The sequence below is a fragment of the Dipodomys spectabilis genome, unplaced genomic scaffold, assembly GCF_019054845.1.
Source record: "Dipodomys spectabilis isolate Male_0828 unplaced genomic scaffold, ASM1905484v1 ptg000098l, whole genome shotgun sequence".
NCBI lineage: Eukaryota > Metazoa > Chordata > Mammalia > Rodentia > Heteromyidae > Dipodomys > Dipodomys spectabilis.
The window spans coordinates 3,788,088-3,802,950 of record NW_024870775.1 but is presented as its reverse complement, the minus strand read 5'-3'; positions in this window follow the sequence as shown (position 1 = coordinate 3,802,950).

Here is a 14,863-nt window from a genome sequence, read left to right as displayed (position 1 = left end):
AATTAACCAACAAAATATCAGAAGTGGAGTTGTGACTTAAGTGGTAGAGTGCTAGCCCTGAACAAAAAACTCAGGGACAGTTCTCAGGCCCTGAGTTCAAGCCCTGGTACTGGCACCCAAAAAAAAAAAATTAAAAATATTTGTGCTTCAAATGATAATACTAATAAAAATGAAAAGACAACCCATAACATGGGAGAAAAATACTTGCAAATCACATATAAGGAATTGGTATCCAAAATATATGCAGAACATTAATAAGTTAACAATAATGAAATGAGAGATTATTTGAATAGACTTTATCCAAAGATATACAAATAGCGAAGAAACCTAAAAAAATGCTTAATATTATCAACCACAGAGAAATGCAAAGCAAAACCACAGAGAGATCAGCACACACTCAGTAAATGACTAAAATAATAATGATGATGATAATGATGATGATGATCATAACAGTAATGACTAATAGGGATGCAGAGAAATGAAACTCTTACAGACTAATATCAGAAATATATAATTTGTGCACCTACTTCAGAAAACAGCCAAGCAGTTTCTCAAAAGTTTAAATATAGCTCGGTAGCAGTGCCTCACACCTGTAATCCTAGCTACTCAGTAGGCTGAGATCTCAGAATCTAGGTTCAAAGCCAGTCCAGGAAGAAAAGTTTACGACTCTTTATCTTAATTATCCAGCCAAAAGCCAGAAGTAAAGGTGTGGCTGAAGTGGCAGAGCACCAATCTTGAGTGAAAAAGTGATCATGCCAGGCAATCTGAGTTCAAGCCCCAATGTGGGCACAATAAAATTATATAATAAATTAACAAATAAACCAATAATAAACAAATACATTCAGGAGTTAGTTGCAAAAGGCTGCCTATTTTGCTGCCTATTTTATGATTCCACTTATATGAACTACCCAATAGGCAAATCCCCCAGACAAAAGTAGACTAGTGGCTGACAGGTGCTCAAAGGAAAAAGGAATAGAAGGTGCACTGGGTTTCTTTCAGGGAGGTAGAATGTTCTAGAACTAGACAAGAGTGATGGCTGATCAAGTTTGTGAGTACATTTTGTAAGGTCTGCACACGGACATCTTCCTACCTCTTGGCTAAGTTTCTGCCCCAGTATCTGTTACCTAGGTAACTGGGATACCTGGAAGCAGTCACTTTCCCCTCATGCTAGCTCACATCCTGGGCCACCTCTGGTCACATGCCTCCCATCTGAATTTAGGAGGGTCCCAGGCCTTGAGGTTCCATCTGGATCCAGTGTGTCCATACCTTTCCCCACCTGGCCACACCTCTTCCTGTCCCTGGCCTAGATAAATCCTGGCCCAGGGATGGGTCAACCTCTTCCTTTTCAGCCACGCCTCTCCACCATGCATGGCTGGGGGGCAGCAGTTCGGTAAATAAACTTCTCCTGCCTGAATAGGGTGTGGTGTTCTCTTCACCAGCTACCTAATGAAACCTACCTATTTAATATACCTTACACATTTAAGGCTGATTCTTATCTTAGGTGTAATATTTCTCAAGAGATTTATTACCATTTTTGAACTGAGTTTTATATCATTGCATTCTTTCTGCTTTGCTGAATCTTCCAGTTCACCAGGGCAGTGACTTTAGTAGCCAAACAACATAGTAATTTTATTTAGTTGAAGTAATCTGCGTTGCTGAGGGCTGAAGGAAAAACAGTTTCAACCCAAGCAAACAATATCATAAATTAAAACTAGCAAGAGTGCATAAGTCAACCAAACAGCCCGATATAAGATTATAGCTTCTGACTATAGCTGCTGTCCAGAGGAACTAGGTCTCACGAGTGGGAAAAAACAAATGTTTGCTTTTTCACAGATGAATTTTGATCATTCTAAGCCATTGCTGAGTCTTCCCTGCCCCCTTTTTTAATTTGTTGCTTATTTTGCCATCTTGTTTTTGTTTTGTTGCTTTGTTTCTAATTCCCAGCTGAATTCACCAGCATTCCAGAAGCTGGTGGAGAAGTTGCTGGACAAAGTGGAAGCCAAGGAGCAAGTTCCAGAACCCTGCCTTGTACAGAAAGAGGCTGTCAGCCAGTTTTCCACCCACCCCCATAGGGATGTGGGTCTGGCCAGAGAGCCTTGGACCTGCCCAATTCTCCTCTGATACCATACAAGCTGTCTTCCCATAAGTTCCCAGCTGAGAACAGAACTTTGGCCCCAGCAGTCTGAGAGCAGAGCTGTTCCTGACAAGTTGTCATTGTCACCAAAATCTGGAAGAGCAGAGCTAAGTTCACTTAGGGAGGCAGAAGAAGTAGATAAAAGCATTTAGAAGAATTAAGGAGGGCAATCAGCATTACAGCTGCGCTGTACAGTGGACTTCGATGTTATCTCAAAGCTGACAGATCATAAATAGTGCTGATAGTTTCTTAACCCTTGAAAAATACTTTAGATTCTTTTGGAGCTACTTATTTTTAAAGGAGCACCACAGGTACAGGGCATGGGTTTGTGAGAGGGTGGGGGCTGCTCAAGACTAGTCACCATAGCCAGGTTATGGAAACAGACCAGATGCCCTTCAGTGGATGAATGGATCAAGAAAATGTGAGAGATAGTGCATGGAATTTTACTCGTCCCTCAGGAAAAATAATGTTATATCCGTTGCAGATAATTTGAAAAATGTTATGTTAAGTGAAGTCAGGTTCAGAGAAATGAAGGACATATGTGGAAGGTAGATCTAATGTATAAATAGATATGTAAGCATATACAGAGTTATATGCATATATAAAAAGTCATTATTATATATTAATTAAAGTATGGTATTTACAGGGGAGAATTCTGGTGGTGTACCTCCTTTGAGCAACTAATTTCAGTCTAACAAAATAAATACAAGGAAGTTGGAACTTGATGTGTCACGTGGAGATGGGAGATCAAAGGGAGGGTTAGAAAATGAAGAGAGGAAAGGTGGGAGAATACAGTTGTAATATTCAATGTATATATAGGGAAAATGGTACTAGGTTGATGGAGGGGATGAGGAGGGATGGGGGAGATAGAGGGAGGGAATGGTGAAAGGGTGACATTGATCAAGATGCATTGTACTCATAAACTGACATGTTAAATTGGAATCCTTTTGTATAACTACTTAAAAGTAATAAAGAGCCAGGCGCTGGTGGCTCATGCTTGTACTCCTAGCTACTCAGGAGGCTGAGATCTGAGGATCAGGGTTCAAAGCCAGCCCGGGTAGGAAAGTCTGTGAGACTCTTATCTCCAATAAAGTACCAGAAAACCGGAATTGGTGCTGTGGCGCAAGTGGTAGAGTGTTAGCCTTGAGCTGAAGAGCTAAAGAATAGTGCCCAGGCCCAGAGTTCAAGCCCACGACTAGCAAAAAAAAAAGTAATAAAGATATAATTTTAAAAATAGAATGTAAATACAGTCAAAGAACATACAAAAGAAACAAAAAAAATCACATAGTACATTTTAGATATGTTAAAAACAAAAACAAGCAAGAAAGAAAAAACCAGTTGTATCCCTATCTTGGGGTTCATTTCACTTAACATCATCTTATATGGTCATATGTACATAGCTTTTGACCTTTTCTGCTTGTCCTAGACTTATACTAGTTATGGCAAATAAGAGAAACCATGGGACCTATGTTTCTTTGGGTCTGGCTTACTTCACGTAATATAATTTTTTCCAAGTCTTTCCATTTCCTAACAAATGGAGCGATGTCATTCTTTCTGATGGAGACATAAAATTCCAGTGTGTGTGTGTGTGTGTGTGTGTGTGTGTGTGTGTGTGTGTGTGTGTGTGTGTGTGTGTGTGTGTGGTGTGTGTATATACCACATTTTCTTGATCCATTCATCTACTGAGGGGCATATGGGTTGGTTCCATATCTTAGCTATGGTAAGTAATGCTGCGATAAACATAGTTGTGCTGATAGCTTTGGTATAGTCTTGTTTGTGATCATTTGGGTAAATGCCCATAAGTGGGATTGCTGGGTCATAGAGGAGCTCTATATGGAATCTTTTGAGGCACCTCTGTACTGCTTTCCAAAGTGGTTGAACAAGTTTACAATCCTTATTTGATATCGGTGCCCTGCATCTTGTAAATACATTTTTCTAATTTGGGGAGGGGACGTGAAATAACAAAATGCTGAAATAAGGATATAAGTTTACCCATTGTAACAATGAGATGTACAAGACACTGTGTTGAAAAGGAACTTTACAACTTGCAGGGGAAGGGGGGAGTTGGGGAGGTGGGGAGGGAAGGGATGGTAGGGGAAAAACAAAGGAGGAGGTAACAATGCTCCATAAGAAATGTACTCATTATCTTACTCATGTAACTGTAACCCCTCTGTACACTATTTTTGCAATAAAAAACATAAAAAATAGAATGTAAGATTGCCTTTGCTATTGGTTTGTTGATTTGGTTTGGTTTTGGAGTGTGTGTGTGTGTGTGTGTGTGTGTGTGTGTGTGTGTGTGTGTGTGTGTGTGCTAGAGTTTGAACTCAAGGCATGGACACTGTCCCTTTGCTCAAGTCTAGTGCTCTACCACTCAAGCCTCCACTTCCAGCTTTTTTCTGGTTTATTAGAGATAAGAGTCTCATGAACTTTTCTGTCTGGCTATGAACTGAGATCCTCAGATCTCAGCCTCCTGAGTAGCTAGGACTACAGGTGTGAGCCATCAGCACCTGGCTTGCTTTTGGTTCTTGTTCCTGAGTTTACGTTTTTATTAATTCCAAAGAAACTGTGTTTCTTTTAAGAACTAGCACAAAAGACAAGTCAAGAAATAAAAGTAAGAGAAGATTTGCCCATGCTCCATCACCACCAGTGTTCTCCTCCGGGGGAAAAGAACCATCCAGTCACACTTTGAGGAGATACAGTATTAATGAATCTCTCAAAATGCAAATATTTGATCATCCATGAAAACAACATTCATTAAAGTCAAAAAGGAAGTGGAAAAAACGCATGAGGTTCAATGAAAATGAAAGAGATGAATGAATATATAAATAACTCAAACATCACTTTGCTGAGTTATATACAAATAATCAGAAACATATTGTGCAAATCCAACTGCCCTTGAACTACACTCCAATGTTAAAGTTAATAGACAGGGTTCAGCAAGATTAAACTAAAAGCAGCAAACATGTTTGATATTTTGCCAGGCCTCAAAACAGCTTCAAAACAAATTTTTAAGAGGTTATTCTTCCTAAAATATCTAGATGCCTTTGGGATAATCATTTATCCTGCCAATGGTGTCTAAAAGGAGAAAAATTGGGAAGCCACATGCTCTCCCCTTACCAAAGCTGGATTCATTTACTCTGAAGTTTTTACTAAGTATATAACTATTTAAGCATCTGTGCATAAGTTTAATGCTTTTTTAAGAGAGAAGTTGCTCTTATGAATTAATCCTAAATATAAGTCAATACAGGAAGATATTAACTGTTTCTCTGCTAGAGAAGAGGAAATTATGTGCACAACATAGTTGTTGAACATAAGAACTTACAAACATTTTGTGTGGATATGCCAGTACAGGGATTGAACTCAGAGCCCTGTACTCTCATTTAACTTTTTCAATCAAAGCTGGTGCTCTACCTTTTAAGCCACAGCTCCACTTCCAGCTTTTTGCTGGTTAACCAAAGATAAGAATCTTTCAGATTTTTGTGCTCAGCTGGCTTTAAACTGCAACCTTCAGATCTCAAACTTCTGAGTAGTTAGAATAATAATAGGATGCATGGATACATAGATGTTAGATAGACTAGATAGATGGATAGATTGATCGATAGACAGACAGACAGATAGACAGGATCCTAAGTAGCTATGATTACAGGCATGCAGCACCAATACCTAGCTCTTGTAAACCTCTTTTGTCAATATTCATCTTCTCAACACCACTTGCAGTTTCCTTTGACTTCTGTCCAACCTAGTCCCTGCCTGAACATAAAGACAATTCAGTTAGTTCTACCACAATGAATTTTTCTACCACATTAACTCTTTTATATGTGATTAATAAATGATGAAATAATTGGAAATACTACTCCAAAATGACATGGATTCATAGATGATATGTCCCAGTGTGTAAAAGCCCTACATAATAAACTGTCAAGGACACAAATAAGACCATATTGTACAAGCTACAAAGGAGTACACTGCTGTACCAAATGTACATGCAGTTCCACAGTCTTCCTCTCCAGTTTTTTATTGAGCAAGAGTACATTTTTCTTCTCTCCCCAAACTTTGTGCATTACATCTCTAACTCCAGAACTCAGCAGGTCCCCTCCACCCTTCAACCAAGTTTCTTTCATAATTGTCTTCAAGATCAAATCCTGTAACTATTTTTCCCTTTTTTCATTTTTGCTGGTCCTGAGGCTTGATCTCAGGTCCTGCTGTCCCTGAGATTTTTTTTTCTCAAAGCTCTATTACTTGAGCCATGGCTCCACTTTGTGTGTGTGTGTGTGTGTGTGTGTGTGTGTGTGTGTGTGTGTTTCATTGGAAATGAGAGTCTTAGGAATTTTTCTGCCTCCAAAGCATGATCCTCAGATCTTAGCCTCCTGAGTTGCTAGGATTATAGGCATGAACCATTGACACCCACAACTTTCATTGCAATTGATTATTTCTTTGAGTTATCTAATAACAGATGCAAAAGAAAAAAATAAGTCATGTTGCTTTTAGGGCTCAGTTTTGCAGAAGATGAAGTTTTTCAAGATATATATTTCAAATGATAACAGTTGCGCTTTCACCCCTGTGGTGGGCAATGATCATTTACACATTTATCTTGGACAATGACTAATATTGAGATATCCAAGACATATTCTAGCTGACATGGCTTGAGAGCTTAAGTCTCTAACACTGGCTAACGAAACCAATTATTATCATTTTCCCAGTTCACTCCACAGGACATATTCAGTCAGGGGAAAGAAGGCAAAATGAATAGATGAATTATCTTTTCTCCCTTTTTCTGCCAAAAGAATAGATGAAGTGTGAGAGAAGTAAGAACAGGATAGATAAGAACAGAAGTAATCATCTGTGTTACACATTATTATCCTGATGAATTTGGAATTTCCCAAAGTGTGATGTCTTGTGCACTGTGAGTTTTGCATTCAAAGCTCTAAACTGACTCAGTTAGTTAAAAAGTCACTGGGAAATTTTTGTTTGGGATTCCCCCCACCTCCCAATGAATCCTAGTTTAGTCTAGGTTAGCCAATAATTTGGAATTCTTCCTGGTTGTGGTAAATATCATCTTTAGCATCTTTGTGGACTACAATCCCAATTAGATTGGGTGTTAAATGTTTTGTTTGGTTTTGTTTTTAAAAAAAAAAAAGAAAACTTTATACCCATGATAACCCAGCTTGACCCCTCACCCCCTGAGCTCTCTTTCCTTTTTTTATTTTCAAAGCCTCACAGATAACACAAAAAACTGAAAGGCAGGAGTTGAGTGCTTCTTTTTTTTTTAATTGGTGGTCCTCAGCTAGCGGTGCGGGGGCTTTTTTGGAATATTTCTTATTTAATTTTATTGTCAAGGTGATGTACAGAGGTAGTTAGTACTTTTCTTCTCAAATATTATTACTCTCTCCCTCATTTTTCTCCCACTTTCCCTCCCCACCTCAATACTCCTCCCCCCAAGTTGTAAACTTCATTTCCAACATGTGGTCTTATGAGTATTGCTGTTACATTGGTTTGCCCTTTGTCCTTTGTTTATTTTTCTCCTTCCCTGATGAACTCCAAGATATGGAAACAAGAGGTTTTTCTGCATTGTTGTTTTTAATGTACTATGTGAAGCTTTCTTTTTTTTCTTTCTTTTTTCCTCTTTTGTTTCCCTATGGGTTGTCCCCTGTCACTGTATTTGATTTTGGTGCCTTGTGTATTATATATATGTCTCTTTGAATTAGCAGTGAAATTATTATGAAAGTGTCAATTCGCACGCAGCTTGCAGAGGCAAATGCTAGTGGAAGAATTGCTGTGGTGCCATCTGCTGTGGGACCCTCCGGTCACAGAGAACCCAGGAAGATGTGGGGGGCTCTGGTTAAGAGTTTTGCAAAGGCCTCTTTCGCTGGCTGGGAACCACTGGGTACCTGCCTCTTTCCTCTTGTCTTACTGGCAAAAGTCTGAAGCTCACAGCCTAGAGAAGCAGTTGAGGACAGCATGGGCCAACACTCCAAAAGCCCAGTGCTGTAGGACAGTACCTACACTCATGAAAATAGGCTTGTACTATCCGGCTGAGTGAGACTCACAGAATACGAAATAATTCATGGAAAATGATCACATGAATGAGGAGATGGATTACTTTTTCCAAAGACAGCAGTGTGCCTTCCACCTCAAATGTTCTTCTACAACTTCACTGTGACACTGCTACCCTGCGATCTGAACAGGTTTGTAAATGACATGTAATAATTAATAGAATGCAGGGAAATGATGCTGCAGCTTAGAAGGCTGGAAAATGAGCTGTTTGTCTCATATCTCACACCTGTAATCCTAGCTATTCAGGAGGCTGAGATCTGAGGATTGTGACTCAAAGCCAGCGTGGGTAGAGAAGACCCTGAGGCTCTTACCTCCAATTAAATGACAAAAAATTGGTAGTGGATATGTGGCTCAAATAGTAGAGTGCCATTCTTGAGTAGAAAAATGTAAGCAAGAGTGAGAAGCACTAAGTTCAAGCCCTAGTATTGGTGCATAAATACATAAAACTAAAACAGCTTTTGTAAAAGGCATGAGATTATGTAGACTGAAAATCTAAAACCTGTTGTCATACCCACTCTGACTTCTTCCTAACTTTCTAGCCCACAGTGCTCTCCACAAGGCTCTGCCATCTACTTCTGTCCCCACCATGACGACTCTCAAAGCCTCCTTAGGCTGAACCTTGCTCTCAGCTGTCCCAAAATGTTACCTCTCCTCAAAGAACTCATGCCACCTCAGCCCTGTGTCTTGGCTTATTCTTTTCCTTCTAATTGATAGGTCCCACCTTTTCTACTGCACCTGACAAATATCTAAGTTTCACATCCAGCCACCAAATGTTCTGAGCAGCTCACCATGCTGCAGCTCCTGTCACGCACCTTCCACAGCTTCTTGTGGGATTCCCAACACTTATAGAAACACCAGAGTCTCCACCACAGGAGGGCCTAAGTTCTGTGATGGTCAGAACCTTGAAAACGTTTTCCTCCAGTGTCAAGCACACAGCAATCCCTGCATGCACCTGAGACCAAGCATGGGCTACACTTGTGTCCTCAGCACCTGATTGCCTCATCCTACTGAATAGATGCTGTGTGTGTGTGTGCGTGTGCGTGTGCGTGTGCATGTGTGTGTGTGTGTGTGTGCGCGCGCATGCGTTTCAGAACTAGGGCTTGAACTCAAGGTCTAGGTAGTGTCGTTTAGCTTTTTTGCTCAAGGCTGAGGCTCTACCACTTTAACAGATTTCCATGGCTTTTCAGTGGAAAATTAGAAATAAGAGTTCACTGGCTTCAAACTGTGATCCTTAGATTTAGTCTTCTATATAGCTAATATTACAACTGTGAGCCACCAGCATCTGGCTTAGATTCATAATTTGTACACTTACTCTAGGAACTATATCATGCATTGCTTGCATGGCTCCAGCCAAAAGAAATTGTTTCTCCATGTCATAAACAAGGAACTGGAGTTAGATCGCTGGAGCAACAAACAATGGTGCCAGAACAAAAATTCTACCACAAAGACTGTTTCTATAGTGTATAGTGGCCTTGTGGCATAGTGTCCTCGTATACATATCTCTGCATATGTGTAGAGCATGTAGCAGTTAACCTGACTTATGTGGATTTGTGGGAACAAATAGCCTCCAAATCTTAGTAAATGAAATCTGTTCTCCTTACGACAGTCATCAGCAGTTCTCCATAGCAGTAAATGCTCCCATGCTGAAGCAGGGGAATGAGAGTGGAGAATTGTCAACCATCAATTAAAGGCCTCAAATCTGGGAAATGACACAGGTCACTTCCATTCATCTATCATTAGTCAGACAAATCACAGCGTGCCTAACTTTAAGGGGAGTGGGGATAAACAGTGTTCCTAGGTGTGGATGAAATTACATCTGCTTCCCTGCTCAACAAAGCAGCTAGGACAGTGCAGTGACTCAAAATGGATGTGTTAGTTTGCCATTTCTATTTCCTTTATTTTTCACTAACACGAGAAAACACTAAGAAATAATCATTACAGTAAGTCCCAAAGCTTAAGCCATCATTTATGATGGTTATACTAGCAAGACTGGTAACCACATGGCAGCCACAACCAACATTTATAGAGTGCTGAACAATTTTCATAACATACCCCTATATATCTACTCTATCAAGCAATGTGAAAAGCCACCAAAAGAATTTTGAATTTTTCTTTCCCTTCAGATTCTCACAAGGTATAATGAAATAAAAACCTAACATATCAAATGATGAGACCAGAACCAGGGGCTAGACTTGAGTGTTAAGCCTGAGTAAAACAGAAAGCTTCATGAGTACCCAGAAAGTTTCATGAGCCTACATTGCAGGGCAAGCCCAGCCTCCGAAAGCTTTTGACTTTCCAATCCTGGAAGCAGCTCACAGTAGAAAATGTATTGAAAAAACTTTTAACTGAGCATTGACAGTTTTGTTTTCATTAACAATTTAGCCAGGTATCCATACTAGCCTCTGAAAACTATGGCCACCCTGGACTACTGTCCCTCCAGATACCCGAAGGGCATGTGCCCCTCCCCCGTGCAAGACAGACCAAATAACTCCATTTAATCAGCTGACCCCCCACTTCACAGGGACTGGGCCCGTGACAAGTCCTTGTCACTCTCACCCTGCTTTCTCTATAGTAATCCTTATTCAACTTCTAAGTTGATTCTATAAGCATATTATTATCATGCTTATTGTATATTATCTGTCCAGACACTAAAGCTGAATGTAACTTCTATGAAGCTAGTAGTCTTTATCTACTTTATTTGCTACTAGAGTGCAACGGTTTAGAAAAAGCCCTGATTCATGATAGGTGCTACCAGTTTTGGAGAATGGATGCCTCCTATCTACTTCACCTAAGATCCTAGGTCATTTGATTGTTTTTAACAGCTGTCTGTGTTACATTATGTTAAGGCACATGCTCCAAAGAAGTTTGATAATATCATTATTGCAATATGATAACTTAATGTCTTTACTAGTACTTTGAAATGAAGAAGTTATTCTCAAAGCCAGGCAATCAGTGGTGGTTCATGTCTGTAATTGTAGCTACTGAAGAGGCTGAGACTTGAGAATTACAGTTCAAAACTAGCCCAAAGAAGGAAAGCCTGTGAGACTTTTATTTCTAGGTAAGTACTAAAAAGCCAGAAATAGAGCTGTGTTTCAAGTGGTAGAACACTAGCTTTGAGTGATAAAGGGACAAAGCTCAGGCCCCGAGTTCAAGCTCCAGTACCAGCTGGAAAACTAAACAAACAGCAAAATAATATATTTTCAGGGCCGGGGTGCCAGTGGTTCATGTCTGTAACCCTGGTTATTTAGGATCCTGAAAGTAGGATTGTAGGCCAAAGCAAGTCTTGAAAGAAAAGTTCCTAAGACTCTATCTTTAAAAAAAAAAAGTAGCAAAAAATTGAGCTGGAGGTATGGTTAGGGTGGTAGAGCACCAGCCTACAGAAGCTTGGGAGCCTGAGTCCAAATCCAATAATGAAAATAAAAGGATGCACTTTGGCATGTCTTGTGTCCCCTTAAATTGAGTTGCATGGCACACTGAAAATAACCCCCAAATAAATCGAGTCCTTTAAATATTAGCTTATAGAGAAAACTTCAAAAGGATAATTAAGGTTCTTGAGATAGGAGGTTATCAAGTGGGCCCTCCATACAATCACAAGTATCCTTAGAAGAAGGAGAAGAAAGAGTAAGATTTGACCTCCTGAGTAGAGGAGAAAGGGTGTGGGGTCACAGAGGCAGAGATGGGTGTGATAATGGTCACAAAAATATCAGTTGCTGTGAAGAGCAATGGCAGGTTCTTTCCCAGAACAGAAAGAGTTTGGCACTGCAGACACCATGATCTGAACCCAGAGAAACAAACTTCAAATCTCTGAGCTCTAGAACTATGAGAGACTAAAACCCTAATCTTTCATAATGGGTGCCAATGGCTCCGCTAAGGGATAGCACCCAGCCTCTGAGTTCAATCCCCAGTACCAGCACACACTTAAAAAAAAAAAAAGGAAAATCTGATCTTCAAAGCCTCCACATTGGTTGTCCTTAGTTCCAGCAGCCATGTTATAAAACATGACTCACATTCCAGATAGGAAGATATGAGGATCTCCATTTTCCAGATTGAAGACTATGGCCCAGAAAGAAAGGAGCTTCTCCATTATCAGACAGGAATCAAGACTAGAAACTAGGGCAACTTCTAGGCTGGGCCTCTGTTCCTTCACCCAAGTACATCCAAGAAGAAGACAGGGCAAAACTCTTCCAGACCATGCAAGGAAAGCTAAACCAAGACCCTTCACGGGTTCTGATGAGTGAGGGTAGATGTAGAGCCGTGATGGGCTCAGTGACTCTTGAAGAATCTTCTGAAAGGAATACTGAAGGCTATCCCTTCCCTCCCCACTCTCGGGGATAACCTCCATATCCTGGGACTCAGATTCCTCCTGCATAAAAGAGAGCAGTTGGGCCGGGCGCCGGTGGCTCACGCCTGTAATCCTAGCTACTCAGGAGGCTGAGATCTGAGGATCGTGAATCAAAGCCAGCCCAGGAAGGAAAGTGCATGAAACTCTTATCTCCAATTAACCACCAGAAAACTGGAAGTGGCGCTGTGGTTCAAGTGGTAGAGTGCTTGCTTTGAACTGAAGAGCTGAGGGACAGTGCCCAGGCCCAGAGTTCAAGAACTACCACCGAGAGAGAAGTTGGACCTCACGCCTCCTTCTCAGAGGATCGGGGCGCCTAGGGAACATTAGTTCATTCTTACCCTTCCGTGGGCAACCTCGACTTCATGCATTCACTCTGCTTCACACACAGTATTTCTTTCCAACAAGAATCCAAATATCACACTGAGATAAGCAAGCTAGGCCCAGAAAAACCAAGGGTGCACTTTTATTTTTCTCAAATGTGGATTTGAGACCCCAAATACAACCTCCTATATAAACATACATAGAGGCATATGTTTATGTACATGAGTAAGTTGACTAAAATACAGCATAGGCTGGAGTGAAACTCCATGGAGTAAATCTTTTCAATAATTAACAGCTAGTTAAACAAAACGATTATCAAGATAGCTGAAACAAAGTTTGAGTGGAGGGGGTAGGCTAGTAGGAGAATGAAAATGGAAATACAATACTCAATGTACATATGTGGTAAAAGATCAGAATACTCAATGTACATGTATGATAAAGCGGAAAATGTGGAATGAGTCTGGGAGCAAAGTGCAAATGGGACCTGGAGATCCTGATCAAGGAGCAATGGACCCATAAAGGAACATGTCAAATTGTAATCCCCTTGTACAAACTTTTGAAATTTAGAAGATAAAAAATAAAAGCTGTGTACTGGTGGCTCCTCACTCCTGTAATCCTAGCTACTCAAAAGGCTCAGCTCTGAGGATTCCGATTTGAAGCCAGCCCAGGCAGGAAAATCTGTGAGACTCTTACCTTCAATTACCCAGCAAAATAAAGCCATAAAGTGGAGCTGCGGCTCAAGTGGGATAGTGACAGACTTGAGCAAAGCTCAGGGACTGCCCAAGGTCCTGAGTTCAAGACCCAATACCAACACATAAAATATAAATGAATAAATAAATATTCAAATTAATATTTAAATTTTAAAAAGAAAATACTCCATTACTGACAGTAAATGAAAACAACTAAATCTATGATCTCTACGTTGATATTCTTCTAAGTCTAAAATATCTGTGGTTCCAAACTCCATATAATACCACAGCAACCAATCCATGATTAGTTTTTGTCTAGGGACTGGGCCTCCTCCAGCATGACAGAGGGTAATCTCAGGAGTCAGAAAGCCCTTTGAAATTGTTTACTGCATCATCTGCCCAGGCCACGTTGGAGAATTCCTCCATTTATAGACCCTAGGTTATAGATGCTTTATCATAAAAGTGGCCTGACACAGACTTACTGATATCAGACATACTTCTGGGAGTACAGAACCCCCAAATCCCTCCTCCAATTTCTTCCAGGGCCTAGAAACTATGACACCCACACAAATAGGCTTGCTGAGATAATACTCAACAAACTCATGCTAAAACCAGAAAGTAAACAGGTCTAGCACAAAGGGCATCACCTTCTGCGAATCAAGCATCTTAAGTACAAGATAATCTGCTTGCCTCTCTTTTCAGTCATAAATACTGACACTTAAGTAACTAGTTTTCCACAATCCATTCAGACACTTGGGAGAATACATATTACTAAAAGTATCCAATGCATTATGAAAGGGAATTGGGCAAACTATAACTTTACTGGCTCTGAGGCCAGCTAATAAAGGTAAATGTGAACAGGTGTTGCAGTTAATGTTGCTGAATAAGTATGGTAACTGCCAAGAATCCACCTCTATTCAGCTCATACAATTTAAGTGCAGAAAGAAGGGCAAATATGTCTACTTTTCAAATCCTTTATTAAAAAAAATTATATGATCTCCACCACCTGGACCATGTTTAAGCTCTTGTTATTGAAGTAACAATGGGCCCATTGTTTTTTTTTATCCTAATAACCATATGTAAATTACAGAGTTTTTGAGGACTAGCTCCATAATGAAACTGGGGCCCAAGAAGGTTAATTGGTTCTACCAACATTACAGAAGAACAGAGCCAGAAGACTAGCCACAGCTCCAAGTTCTCAATCCAATAATCATTCTGATACATGTAACAGAGAGCCATTCACTACCATCCCTACTGAACAACATGAAAATATAGCCAAGAAGCATGCCATCCATATTGGTTAGGGGTCTGCAGACAAAGCAA